This window comes from Megascapheus bottae, unplaced genomic scaffold (genome assembly GCF_031878675.1).
Source record: "Megascapheus bottae isolate mThoBot1 unplaced genomic scaffold, mThoBot2.hap1 HAP1_SCAFFOLD_81, whole genome shotgun sequence".
NCBI classification, from domain to species: Eukaryota; Metazoa; Chordata; class Mammalia; order Rodentia; family Geomyidae; genus Megascapheus; species Megascapheus bottae.
In genome coordinates, this window is record NW_028327393.1 from 565,628 (window position 1) to 577,485 (window position 11,858).

At 44.9% G+C, this 11,858-nt stretch overlaps 1 pseudogene; it reads left to right on the top strand.

Annotated features, from left to right (window-relative positions):
• The first annotated feature begins 5,498 nt into the window (after positions 1-5,498).
• LOC150039906 (vinculin pseudogene) lies at positions 5,499-9,269 on the top strand (annotated as a pseudogene).
• Positions 9,270-11,858: the final 2,589 nt, after the last annotated feature.

Consider the following 11,858-nt stretch of genomic DNA (forward strand, 5'->3'; position numbering starts at 1 on the left):
AGGCTGTGTATCCAATGAGGACAGATGCATATCCCACGTGGGTAGTGGATAGAGAGTCAGTGAGGAAGGGAAGGAACCCAACTTACATTTTCAGGAGGAACTCATTCTTAAGGTCCTTCAGCTGTAGCACTGGCATTTGCTCATTCTTTAAAGGACCAGCTGCCTAGGGTAGTTTACCAATTTATGCCTAGCATATGTGGACTCAAATGTGTTCAGAAAAGGGCTTGGCATTGAGGTAGAAATACACGAAAACACGACAGAAAACTACTGAGAAATGTATAGCCTTAACTGTAATTCCCAGGATAGCAGAAGTGACTCCATTTTGTGTAGCAGCTGCAGTTTAGTTATAAAAAGAAATTGAAAAATAACCAGCAAGATGTTCACGGTCAGGATGACCGAGAACTGAAATTGTATAAACATGATAAGGAGTAGGATAAGGAGCATGAGAAAAACATGTTATGACCAGAAGAAGGACACGTAAGCCCTTCTCTAGCCAAAAAGGAAAATTCCACTACTGCCCAGAATAAACCCCCAGCCTTATTTGAATTAACCAATCCCTACCCTGTAACTATGCTTCTGCTTCTGTAAACGCTTCAGCTATCCATAAATACTCCCCTCTCCCCAGCCTCGGCGCGCAAGTCTTCTAGGAGACTTTGTAGCCCCGGACGCCCGTGTACCCAAATAAACCTCTTGCTGTTTGCATCCGTCTGCGTGATTTCGCTGTTCCTTGGGAAGGGGGCTCCGTCTGGAAGACGTCCCGCTGAGTCGGGGGTCTTACATTTGGAGGTTCCACCGAGATAGGAGACCCCCACCCAGGGACCACCGACCCACCTCCGGGAGGTAAGCTGGCCAGCAAATTTCTGTTGTCTTTTGTATGTCTTGTCTTATGTTAAGAGTATTTCTGGAATCTGTGACTCGGCCGTGTCAATCTGTATCTGGCGGACCCGTGGAGGAGCTGACGAGCTCGTACTCCCGACTGCAGCCCCTGGGAGACGTCCCTGAGGCATCTGGGGTCAGATTTCTGACCCGTCTGGTTTCTCTTTTTGGGGCTTCGCCTCAGTCTGAGGACTCTTCAGTCCAGCTGATAAGGGAAACATCTGGGTTTCTTCCAAACACCAGTTTACTTTCGGTTTTGGAACGAAGCTGCATTGTGAAGTTTTTTTGTCTGTTGTGTATTTTTGTTTCTTGTTTTAATTGTGACGGGACTGAAACTGACTACTAACATGGGACAGACTGTGACAACCCCTCTAAGTTTGACTTTACAGCATTGGAAGGATGTGCGGACCGTGGCCAGCAATCTGTCAGTGGAAGTCCGCAAAAACAGATGGATGATTTTCTGTTCTTCTGAGTGGCCAACTTTGATGAGTGTGTGTGAATGAGTGAGTGAACATGTTCAGGGTTAAATTATCAGCATGCTGTATAAAACAATGGATAAATTTATACTTGAAATAAAAAAAAAGGCAATTGGGTAAATCTAAGTCTAAACTTCAAGAAAATTATTAGGTTAAAATGTTTTACAATGTCTCAAAGGGTTATTGCATTGTTTTAAAGAGAAACTGGTAAAAAGTATTTTCTAAATGAAATTTGCATTAAAAAATAATTTAATATTGAAATGCATAGAGCTGTTTACATTGCAAACATTGTGTCCTGTTTAGCCCAGAGGTATTAGGGAATTTGGAATCTATTTCCTTAAGTTAAAATTTGGAGATAAATATTAGGAATTAAATGTAAATTTATTTATTAATGTCAGAGACTTTACCTAAGAGAAAGGATGGGAAAACTTAGGATAGTCCTGTGTGACCATCTTGGGGGGTGAGAGGTGAACTGGCAAAGGTGCAGCTCTGGGTAAATAAGCTGGAATGAAGGCCCGTTCACTTAACCTGGTCAGGTGGACTGAGATCCACATCTTTGCTCTTTTTCTTTGCAGACTGACACTGAAAATCTGATGGTAAAATCTGGGTAATCTGATTAGCATTTTAAAAGGAATGAATGTTTAAAAGTTTATCTCTGTATGTTACTGGGTTGCGATTGGACGTATTTCAGAAAAAGAAGGAAACTAAGTCCAGATTCAGACTTTTGATGCACTGATGATGTTTGCAGTTCTTGCATTGAGGAAAAAAACAAAACAAAAAAAACTTATTTGAGTTTAAACTGTTGCTGGAGTTTTAGGCAGTAACCTAAACTGCAGGAAAAAAAAATGCCTCTCAAAAAAGGAAACTTGAGAAACAGCCCAAGGTCCTACCCCCAGATGAGGGAATTTTAGTGGACCTCATGACAGAGGAGCCCCCTCCCTACCAAGGGCAGGGACCACCTCCTCGGGAAGTAGAAGAGGAACTCCCGCAAGTTCCCCCACCCGGGGCCCCTATTCATTCCCCAGTGGCAGGAAGATTGAGTGGGCGCCGCGACCTCCAGACCGATCAGGTGTCCTCGTCTTCCCAGGCATTCCCCTTGAGGGTGGGGTCCAATAATCAGTTGCAGTACTGGCCTTTTTCTGCCTCAGATTTGTACAATTGGAAAACAACTCCCCCTTCAGTCAGGATCCTTCCAGACTGACCTCACTGATTGAGTCCATTTTAGTGACCCACCAACCCACATGGGATGATTGCCAACAGTTATTGCAGGTGTTGCTGACATCGGAAGAGAGACAACGCGTGTTCCTGGAAGCCCGGAAAAATGTACCGGGTGACAATGGGCGCCCCACCCTGTTGCCCAATGAGATAAACCCTGCTTTTCCTCTAGAGCGTCCTAATTGGGAATTTACTACTCCTGAAGGTAGGAACCATCTAATTCTTTATTGCCGGTTGCTTATCGCGGGTCTCCATGGGGCCTCCAGGCGCCCCACCAATTTGGCTCAGGTTGAGCAAGTGAAGAAGGGAAGCAGTAAGTAGTGAAGAGGGACAGAGCAAGTGAAGCAGGGAAGCAGGAAGTAGTGGAGAAGAGAGAGAGGTAGCAGAGGGACAGAGAGACAGAGATACAGCCCAAGAGAAGAGAGAGAAGAGAGGCTGAGAAGGGAGGCAGAAGAGAGAGAGAATGTTAGGGACCGGAAGAGAAGGAAGGAGATGAGTAAGTTACTGGCCACAGTAGTGACAGGACAGCGACAGGATAGACAGGGAGGAGACAGACGGGGCCCCCGCAGAGTTGAGGAAGACCAATGTGCCTATTGCAAGGAAAAAGGGCATTGGGCTCGTGATTGCCCGAAGAAATCTAAGGGAATTCGGAAGCCTAAACCTCAGGCCTCCCTCCTAACCCTGAATGATTAGGGGGGTTCAGGCCAGGAGCCCCCCCCCTGAGCCTAGGATAACATTGACTGTAGGGGGGCAGCCGGTCACCTTTTTAGTAGACACCGGAGCCCAGCACTTCGTGTTGACTCGTTCTCCTGGCCCGTTGAGTGGAAGATCTGCGTGGGTGCAAGGAGCCACTGGAGGGAAAAGGTACCAGTGGACAACTGACCGGAAAATACAATTGGCAACGGGTAAGGTGACCCACTCCTTTTTGCATGTTCCTGATTGCCCGTACCCCCTCTTGGGAAGAGATCTATTAACAAAATTAAGAGCTCAAATTCATTTTGAGGGAAATGGGGCCAGCATAACAGGCCCCCAAGGACAGCCCTGTTGACTGCACTATTCTTGCCCAAAAGACTGAGCATTATGCATTGCCCGGGCCACCAAAAGAGGGAATCAATGGAGGCTAGAGGCAACCGCCTAGCAGACAAAGCAGCCCGGGAAGCTGCACTCCAGGGTCAGAGAACTCCACAAGTGCGAGTCTTCCCAATGACAGAAAAAGTCCCTCTGCAACCTTCCTCCACTCCCATACACTCCAGAGGATATTGAGTGTCTTAAGAAAATGGGGGCGGCCTATGACTCCAAACAAGGACAATGGACTTTCAATGGGAAAACAGTTTGGCCTAAAAAGTGGACTTTTGAATTTATTTCTAATCTCCACACCTTAACCCACTTAAGCAAGAATAAAATGAAGACCCTCATAGACCGGCAGGAAAACTTCGGCCATCTCTTGGGGAAAGATGAAGCCCTGCAGCGAGTATCTGATCAGTGTTCTGCATGCGCTCGGGTCAACGCAGGGCGGGCCAAAATTGGACTTGGAGTCAGAGTGAGAGGACACCGCCCAGGTGTTCATTGGGAAATTGCAAACCCGGACAGTATACTTTTTCTGGGTGGGTAGAAGCCTACCCCACCAAGCATGAAACAGCCCGAGTAGTGACTAAGAAACTACTGGAAGAAATTTTTCCCAGGTATGGCATGCCCCAAGTACTAGGAACAGACAATGGGCCAGCATTTGTCTCCAAGGTAAGTCAGTTGGTGGCCAAGTTATTGGGGATTGACTGGAAGTTGCATTGTGCTTACAGACCCCAGAGTTCAGGACAGGTAGAAAGAATGAATAGAACCATAAAGGAGACTTTAATTAAATTAGCCATAGCAACTGGCGTAAAGGATTGGGTGTCCCTACTCCCCTTGTATAGGACCCGGAACACACCGGGCCCTCATGGACTAACTCCCTTTGAAATTATGTATGGAGCACCCCCACCTCTTGTAAACTTCCTCCATCCTTATGTTTCTGATTATGCTAATAGCCCCTCTCTCCAGGCCCATTTACAGGCTCTTCAGATAGTCCAGAAGGAAGTCTGGAAACCCCTGGCGGCGGCATATCGGGAGCAGCAGGACAGGCCTCTGTGTGGGTGTGACGACACCAAACCAACACAGTCCTGCTGACAACTCCCACCGCTCTCAAGGTAGACGGAATCGCTGCCTGGGTCCACGCCTCCCACGTGAAAGCGGCTCGTCAGGATCAGGACAATTCCACCAACCAGACCCCAGAATGGAAATTGCAGCGCACCCAAAACCCCTTAAAGATAAGACTTTCTCGGTTGTAATCCTTTCTTGCCTACTTCCTTTCCTTTTGGCTTCTGATAATCCCTATGTTCCCAAAGCCATCACTTGGCAAATAATATCTCAAACAGGAATTGTACGGGAAACTATGAGTAAACTTAGGGAAAGACTAGCAGAAAGAGAGAAGGAATTCCATTCCCAACAAGGATGGTTTGAAAGCTGGTTCAATCAGTCCCCTTGGTTTGCAACTCTCTTGTCCACCATAGCAGGTCCACTCATTATACTCATTTTGATTCTCACTTTTGGCCCTTGTATTCTTAATAAATTAGTCCAGTTTGTAAAGGACCGGTTATCAGTGGTTCAAGCCTTAATACTTACCCAGCAATATCAGCAAGTGAAAAATAAAGAGACGGTCTTCATTGAATGAAGGATTTCATTCAAGGAACCAGAAGAAAATGGGGGAATGAGAAATGTATACCCTTAACTGTAATTCCCAGGATAGCAGAAGTGACTCCACTTTGTGTAGCAGCTGCACTTTAGTTATAAAAAGAAATTGAAAAATAACCAGCAAGATGTTCACGGTCAGGATGACCGAGAACTGAAATTGTATAAACATGATAAGGAGTAGGATAAGGAGCATGAGAAAAACATGTTATGACCAGAAGAAGGACACGTAAGCCCTTCTCTAGCCAAAAAGGAAAATTCCACTACTGCCCAGAATAAACCCCCAGCCTTATTTGAATTAACCAATCCCTACCCTGTAACTATGCTTCTGCTTCTGTAAACGCTTCAGCTACCCATAAATACTCCCCTCTCCCCAGCCTCGGCGCGCAAGTCTTCTAGGAGACTTTGTAGCCCCGGACGCCCGTGTACCCAAATAAACCTCTTGCTGTTTGCATCCGTCTGCGTGGTTTCGCTGTTCCTTGGGAAGGGGGCTCCGTCTGGAAGACGTCCCGCTGAGTCGGGGGTCTTACACTACCTGTTATTCACACATACTGCAGGCGAGTGATAACCTTACAAAACAGAGGACATCAGAAAGGTTTTCCATAAGCAGGGGAGAATTAACCCTCAATAAACCCTGTCCTGAAATAGCTAACAATTTATAAAACCAAGAGAAAGAGATCCGGAAGTTTGGCCTTGTGGTAGAGTGCTTGCCCGCCATGCACGAAGGCCTGGGTTTGATTCATAGGTACCACATACATAGTAAAAGCCAGAAGTGGTATTGTGGTTTAAGTGGTGGGGAGACGGCCTTGAGAAAGCCATCATGTTCAAGCCCCATGACTGGCAAAAACAAAAACAAAAACAAAAAACGAAACAGCAAAGCCAAACAAAATAAACAAACACAAATCCTAAGAGTAGGAATCAATTTGTTTATAAGTGACTAAAATGTTTCCACAATTAGAGCTAAAAGGAGCAAATTATGTAGTACTCATATAAATGATATAAATCATAGAGAAAGTTGGTAAGAATTACTAAAGTTACCCATGTGTTAACCTCCTGTGTCTTATCTGAGTAGTCCTAACTGTAAGTGATACATTTTCCTTTGACATTGGGGTGAACTTAATAAAAGAAAGAAATCACATGCTGATAGACCTGGATGCCAGTAGCTCATAGGTATAATCCTAGATACACAGGAGACTCAGAAGTTTAGGGTTCATAGCTACCCGAGACAGGTAAATACTTAACCAGTAAAAAGGAAGAAAGTGGAGGGTCAAGTGTAGTGATACAAAACCAGTCATAATCAAATGCCAAGCATTTGAGCCTCAGATTTCTAGCCTTACTATACACAGACACACACATACAGACGTTACCAGATTCCCCACACTACTAAGCCTAATTAGCTTTCTATCATATTCATACTGTATATGCTATATGTACTTGGCTTCATTGGATTGCCTCCATTTTGATGAAGCTCAGTATTAAGTGTAAAATAAATGTATGCCATCATCAATTAAAATGTGATACGCAAATCACTACACTTCTAGTAGGAGAGATAAAATTTAAAAAGCCAAATCCACATGGGATCACCAAGGAATAGAGCAAGGACTGGATGTGCTCACAGCAAAGGTGGAAAACGCAGCCCGCAAGTTGGAAGCCATGACAAACTCGAAGCAGAGCATTGCGAAGAAGATCGATGCTGCTCAGAATTGGCTTGCAGATCCAAATGGTGGACCCGAAGGGGAAGAACAGATTCGAGGGGCTTTGGCTGAAGCTTGGAAAATAGCCGAATTGTGTGATGATCCAAAAGAGAGAGATGACATTCTGCGTTCCCTTGGAGAAATAGCTGCTCTGACTTCTAAATTAGCAGATTTACGAAGACAGGGTAAAGGAGATTCACCAGAAGCTAGAGCACTGGCCAAACAGGTAGCTACGGCCTTGCAGAACCTGCAGACCAAAACCAACAAGGCTGTGGCCAACAGCAGACCTGCCAAGGCAGCTGTCCACCTGGAGGGCAAGATTGAGCAAGCCCAGCGGTGGATTGACAATCCCACAGTGGATGACCGGGGAGTCGGTCAGGCTGCCATCCGGGGGCTTGTAGCTGAAGGGCATCGTCTGGCTAATGTGATGATGGGACCTTATCGCCAAGATCTTCTGGCTAAGTGTGACCACGTGGATCAGCTGACAGCTCAGCTGGCTGACCTGGCTTCTCAAGGGGAAGGGGAGAGTCCTCAGGCCAGAGCACTTGCATCACAGCTTCAAGACTCTTTAAAGGATCTGAAAGCCCAGATGCAGGAATCCATGACTCAGGAAGTGTCAGATATTTTCAGTGATACCACAACTCCCATCAAGCTTTTGGCAGTGGCAGCTACTGCCCCTCCTGATACTCCTAATAGGGAAGAGGTATTTGATGAGAGAGCATCGAACTTTGAGAACCATTCAGGAAGGCTTGGAGCCACAGCAGAGAAGGCAGCTGCTGTTGGTACTGCTAATTAATCAACAGTGGAAGGCATTCAGGCATCAGTGAAGACAGCCCGAGAACTCACACCCCAGGTTGTATCTGCTGCTCGCATCTTACTTAGGAACCCTGGAAAACAAGCTGCTTATGAACATTTTGAGACTATGAAGAACCAGTGGATTGATAATGTTGAAAAAATGACAGGGCTGGTTGACGAAGCGATTGATACCAAATCTCTCTTGGATGCTTCTGAAGAAGCCATCAAGAAGGACCTGGACAAGTGTAAGGTAGCCATGGCCAACATTCAGCCACAGATGCTGGTCGCTGGAGCAACCAGTATTGCTCGTCGGGCGAACCGAATCCTGCTGGTTGCTAAGAGGGAGGTGGAGAACTCTGAGGATCCCAAGTTCCATGAGGCTGTCAAAGCCGCCTCTGATGAACTGAGCAAAACAATCTCTCCGATGGTGATGGATGCCAAGGCTGTGGCTGGAAACATCTCTGACCCTGGCCTGCAAAAGAGCTTCCTGGATTCAGGATATCGGATCCTGGGAGCTGTGGCCAAGGTCAGAGAAGCATTCCAACCTCAGGAACCTGACTTCCCACCGCCTCCACCAGACCTTGAACAGCTCCATCTAACAGATGAGCTAGCTCCTCCCAAACCACCACTGCCTGAGGGTGAAGTCCCTCCACCCAGACCCCCACCTCCAGAGGAAAAGGATGAAGAGTTCCCCGAGCAGAAAGCTGGGGAGGTGATTAACCAGCCAATGATGATGGCCGCCAGACAGCTCCATGATGAAGCTGGTAAATGGTCCAGCAAGGGCAATGACATCATTGCAGCAGCCAAGCACATGGCTCTACTGATGGTTGAAATGTCTCGGCTGGTAAGAGGGGGCAGTGGTACCAAGCGGGCACTCATCCAGTGTGCCAAGGACATCGCCAAGGCCTCAGATGAGGTCACCCGGTTGGCCAAGGAGGTTGCCAAGCAGTGCACAGATAAGCGGATTAGAACCAATCTCTTACAGGTATGTGAGCGAATCCCAACTATAAGTACCCAGCTGAAAATCCTGTCCACAGTGAAGGCCACCATGTTGGGCCGGACCAACATCAGTGACGAGAAGTCTGAGCAGGCCACAGAGATGCTGCTTCACAATGCCCAGAACCTCATGCAGTCTGTGAAGGAGACTGTGCGAGAGGCAGAGGCTGCTTCAATCAAAATCCGAACAGATGCTGGATTTACACTGCGCTGGGTCAGAAAAACTCCCTGGTACCAGTAGGCACCTAACCAAACCTGGCTGTACAGAAATCCCAACTAAAGAAGAGAATAATCTGAATTCCAGAAGTCATCCAGAAAGGCTGGGGATAGAAAGCCACATCCTAGCCTGGTACTTCAGAAAGAAATAGGGGCCCTCTTTATATTAGAAAACATTTGTATGCTTTTGCCATGCACACTTTGAAACATGTTTCCACGTATACCTTGTATTCCCAAACACAGTTGTAGTTGTGCACACACTCTCCCAATAGGCAGACTGTTCTAGCATATGAATTTCATGTAAACTCAGAATCTAAGGATGAACACTAGCCAGAAACCCTGCTCTGTCCCTACTCATTGTGGGACATTTCCTTATGTCTCCCATTCACTGGCTCTCATTTTCCTCTGTAAATTCCCAAGACCTAGGGCCCAAGCAAGTCAGTTAAGAAAATCATTGTGCGTCCAGAAATTGTTTTAGGTTTTCTGTGTTGCTGCTGACCTCGCCTATTTTTCTTAAGCTGTGCTGCCTTCATCCTTTTCTAAAGTTGGTTTCACTGCTGCAGGAAAAAGTGGCCTGTTGAGGAGTCTGGCATATATACCCCAGATTCATTTCCTATCTCTCCACATTTAATCCTTCTAGTTTCCCACTAAAATAATATCCAAGTCAGGAGGAAATCCCAGAATCACATGGTTCTGTTTTTTGCTTTTTTTTAAAACCAAGTCCCAAAGCAGTGTCTATAGTAGGGAAACTTCCAATCCCATCTCCTTCCAAGGTAACTGTCCCACAAACACTGTGTGTCTGGTGCTCTCTGCCACTGGAGGGGCAGAGGAGCGAAGGGTGTGGTTGTGCCCATCCTCCCAGGGGCCACTCCCGGGGCTCTATGCTTTGTCACTGCCTGCAGAGGCCTGTGCTAGGCTTTACTGTTCACAGCTCGTAACTGTTTTTTCTTTTCTTTTTTTTTTCCTGAGCTGAAATGCTGCATTTAATTTTTAATCAAATCATGGTATTTGATGTTAGGCCTTTGTTGTCTTCTATTATCCCTTACTAAATAAGCTTTTAAAGATACCTAGGTGTGTGCTTGTCAGTAATTTTTTTTTTGAGATTGGGGTTCTTATGTTGCCAGTGCTGGTCTTGAACTCTTGTACTCAAGTGATCCTCCTGAGTTAGCCCCCCAGATAGCTGGGACTACAGGTGCACACCACCATTCCTAACTGTCTTACCATTTTAGAAGATTCTTTCTCCTTTTGAAATTCAGCCCTAAGAATTAGTACGTGGTCTCCAAGAGCATTTAATGGAAAGGTATCCTTTTTTGAAGGACACTTTCTATCTAAGGAAAAGTGGTATTTACAGACTAGAATTCTGGTGCTGCTGTAGATAATCGATGAGAAATGCTCTCCAGTTCCTACCTCCCTTCTACCAAGTAAAAGCCGAGTCCCTACAATTCTTCAGGAGAATAATGAGTTTCTCTCATAAATACAATTGTTCAGAGACTAATGAGTTTATTTTAACTACCACCATAGTAGTTTCCTTTTAGGCAAAGTCAGATGGAAGGTAACTTTTCCTTTTTCTTGCACTCTCATTGCTAAGCATTCCCCTGCACATAAAATTATATTTATTCCCAAACCCAGAACCAAATGGCTCCTTCCTACGCCCAGTGTGTTAGATTCCAACACCGAATGTGTAAATGCTGTCTTAAGTTGGTCCTGTACACTTGGGCATTCTCTATTTTTTTAACTATTTTACCCCCACGGCCCTCAGCATACTTTCCATAGTTGCTTACCTGACATAAATGCAATATTAATGCCTTTAAAGTATGAATCTATGCCAAAGATCACCTTTTGTTTTTACTAAAAATTACTTAGAAGAAATAAGAAAACCATTTGCTGTTCATATTCTTCCAGTGTTTTGAGACACTGGTTTACACTTTATGCCAGCTGTGCTTTTCTCTAATAGCAGTGCTCAAGATGCAGTGAAGGAAAAGAAAAAAAGAAGAAAAAAAGCTCCCGAATGACTTTGAGATATCACCACTAAAAAAAATCTACATTTATAACATAGGATTTGTTATATGCAAATATTTTCTGCCTCTTTTGTTCTCTTTAAACCAATAAAATGCATTTATATAAAAAAAATCCAAAACCACGTGGGATCACCAAGGAATAGAGCAATTGGAACATCATACATCACTTTGGATGTAATGTTAGGAAAATCTGACATTTTCATAATATTAACATTTATGTGTTATGAGCTAGTAATGATTTTCCAGAATATTTCCCTGAGAAAATGCAAGTATTATTCTAAACCAAGACTTCTATGGAATGTGTAGTCCAGGCTCAGTGGCTCACACCTCTAATTCTACCTACTCAGGAGGCTGGAATTGAGAGTATCTCTGTCCAGGGCCAGACCAAGCCAAGTGCTTGCAAGCCCTCATCTCAAAAATAAATAGCTGGGCATGGTGACTCATGCCTGTCATCCCAGTTCTGGAAGAAGCCAAAGTAGGGGGCTAGAGGTCCAGGATGGTCTGGGATAAAGAAAGGACCTATCTGAACAATAACCAAAGTTAGCCAGAGGTATGTTTCAACTGGTTAAAAATTAATCAACCCTAAACCTTCCCTGGCAAGCACAAGCCTCTGAATTCACTCACTCTAAGCATACCAAAAAGAAGACACAACCGTAAACAGGAAAAAGAGAGAATATCTGTAACAGTTGTAGGTTTCACAGCCAAAAAGTACAAACACACCTGATGTCAATGAATAGAATGAATGAATAAAATGTAATGAGGTACTATTCCAAAAGACAAAAAAGAATGCAAAGAGTTTATGTAATAGTTTAAATGTATTTTTTTCAGAATGAAAGAAGTTTCATATGGAA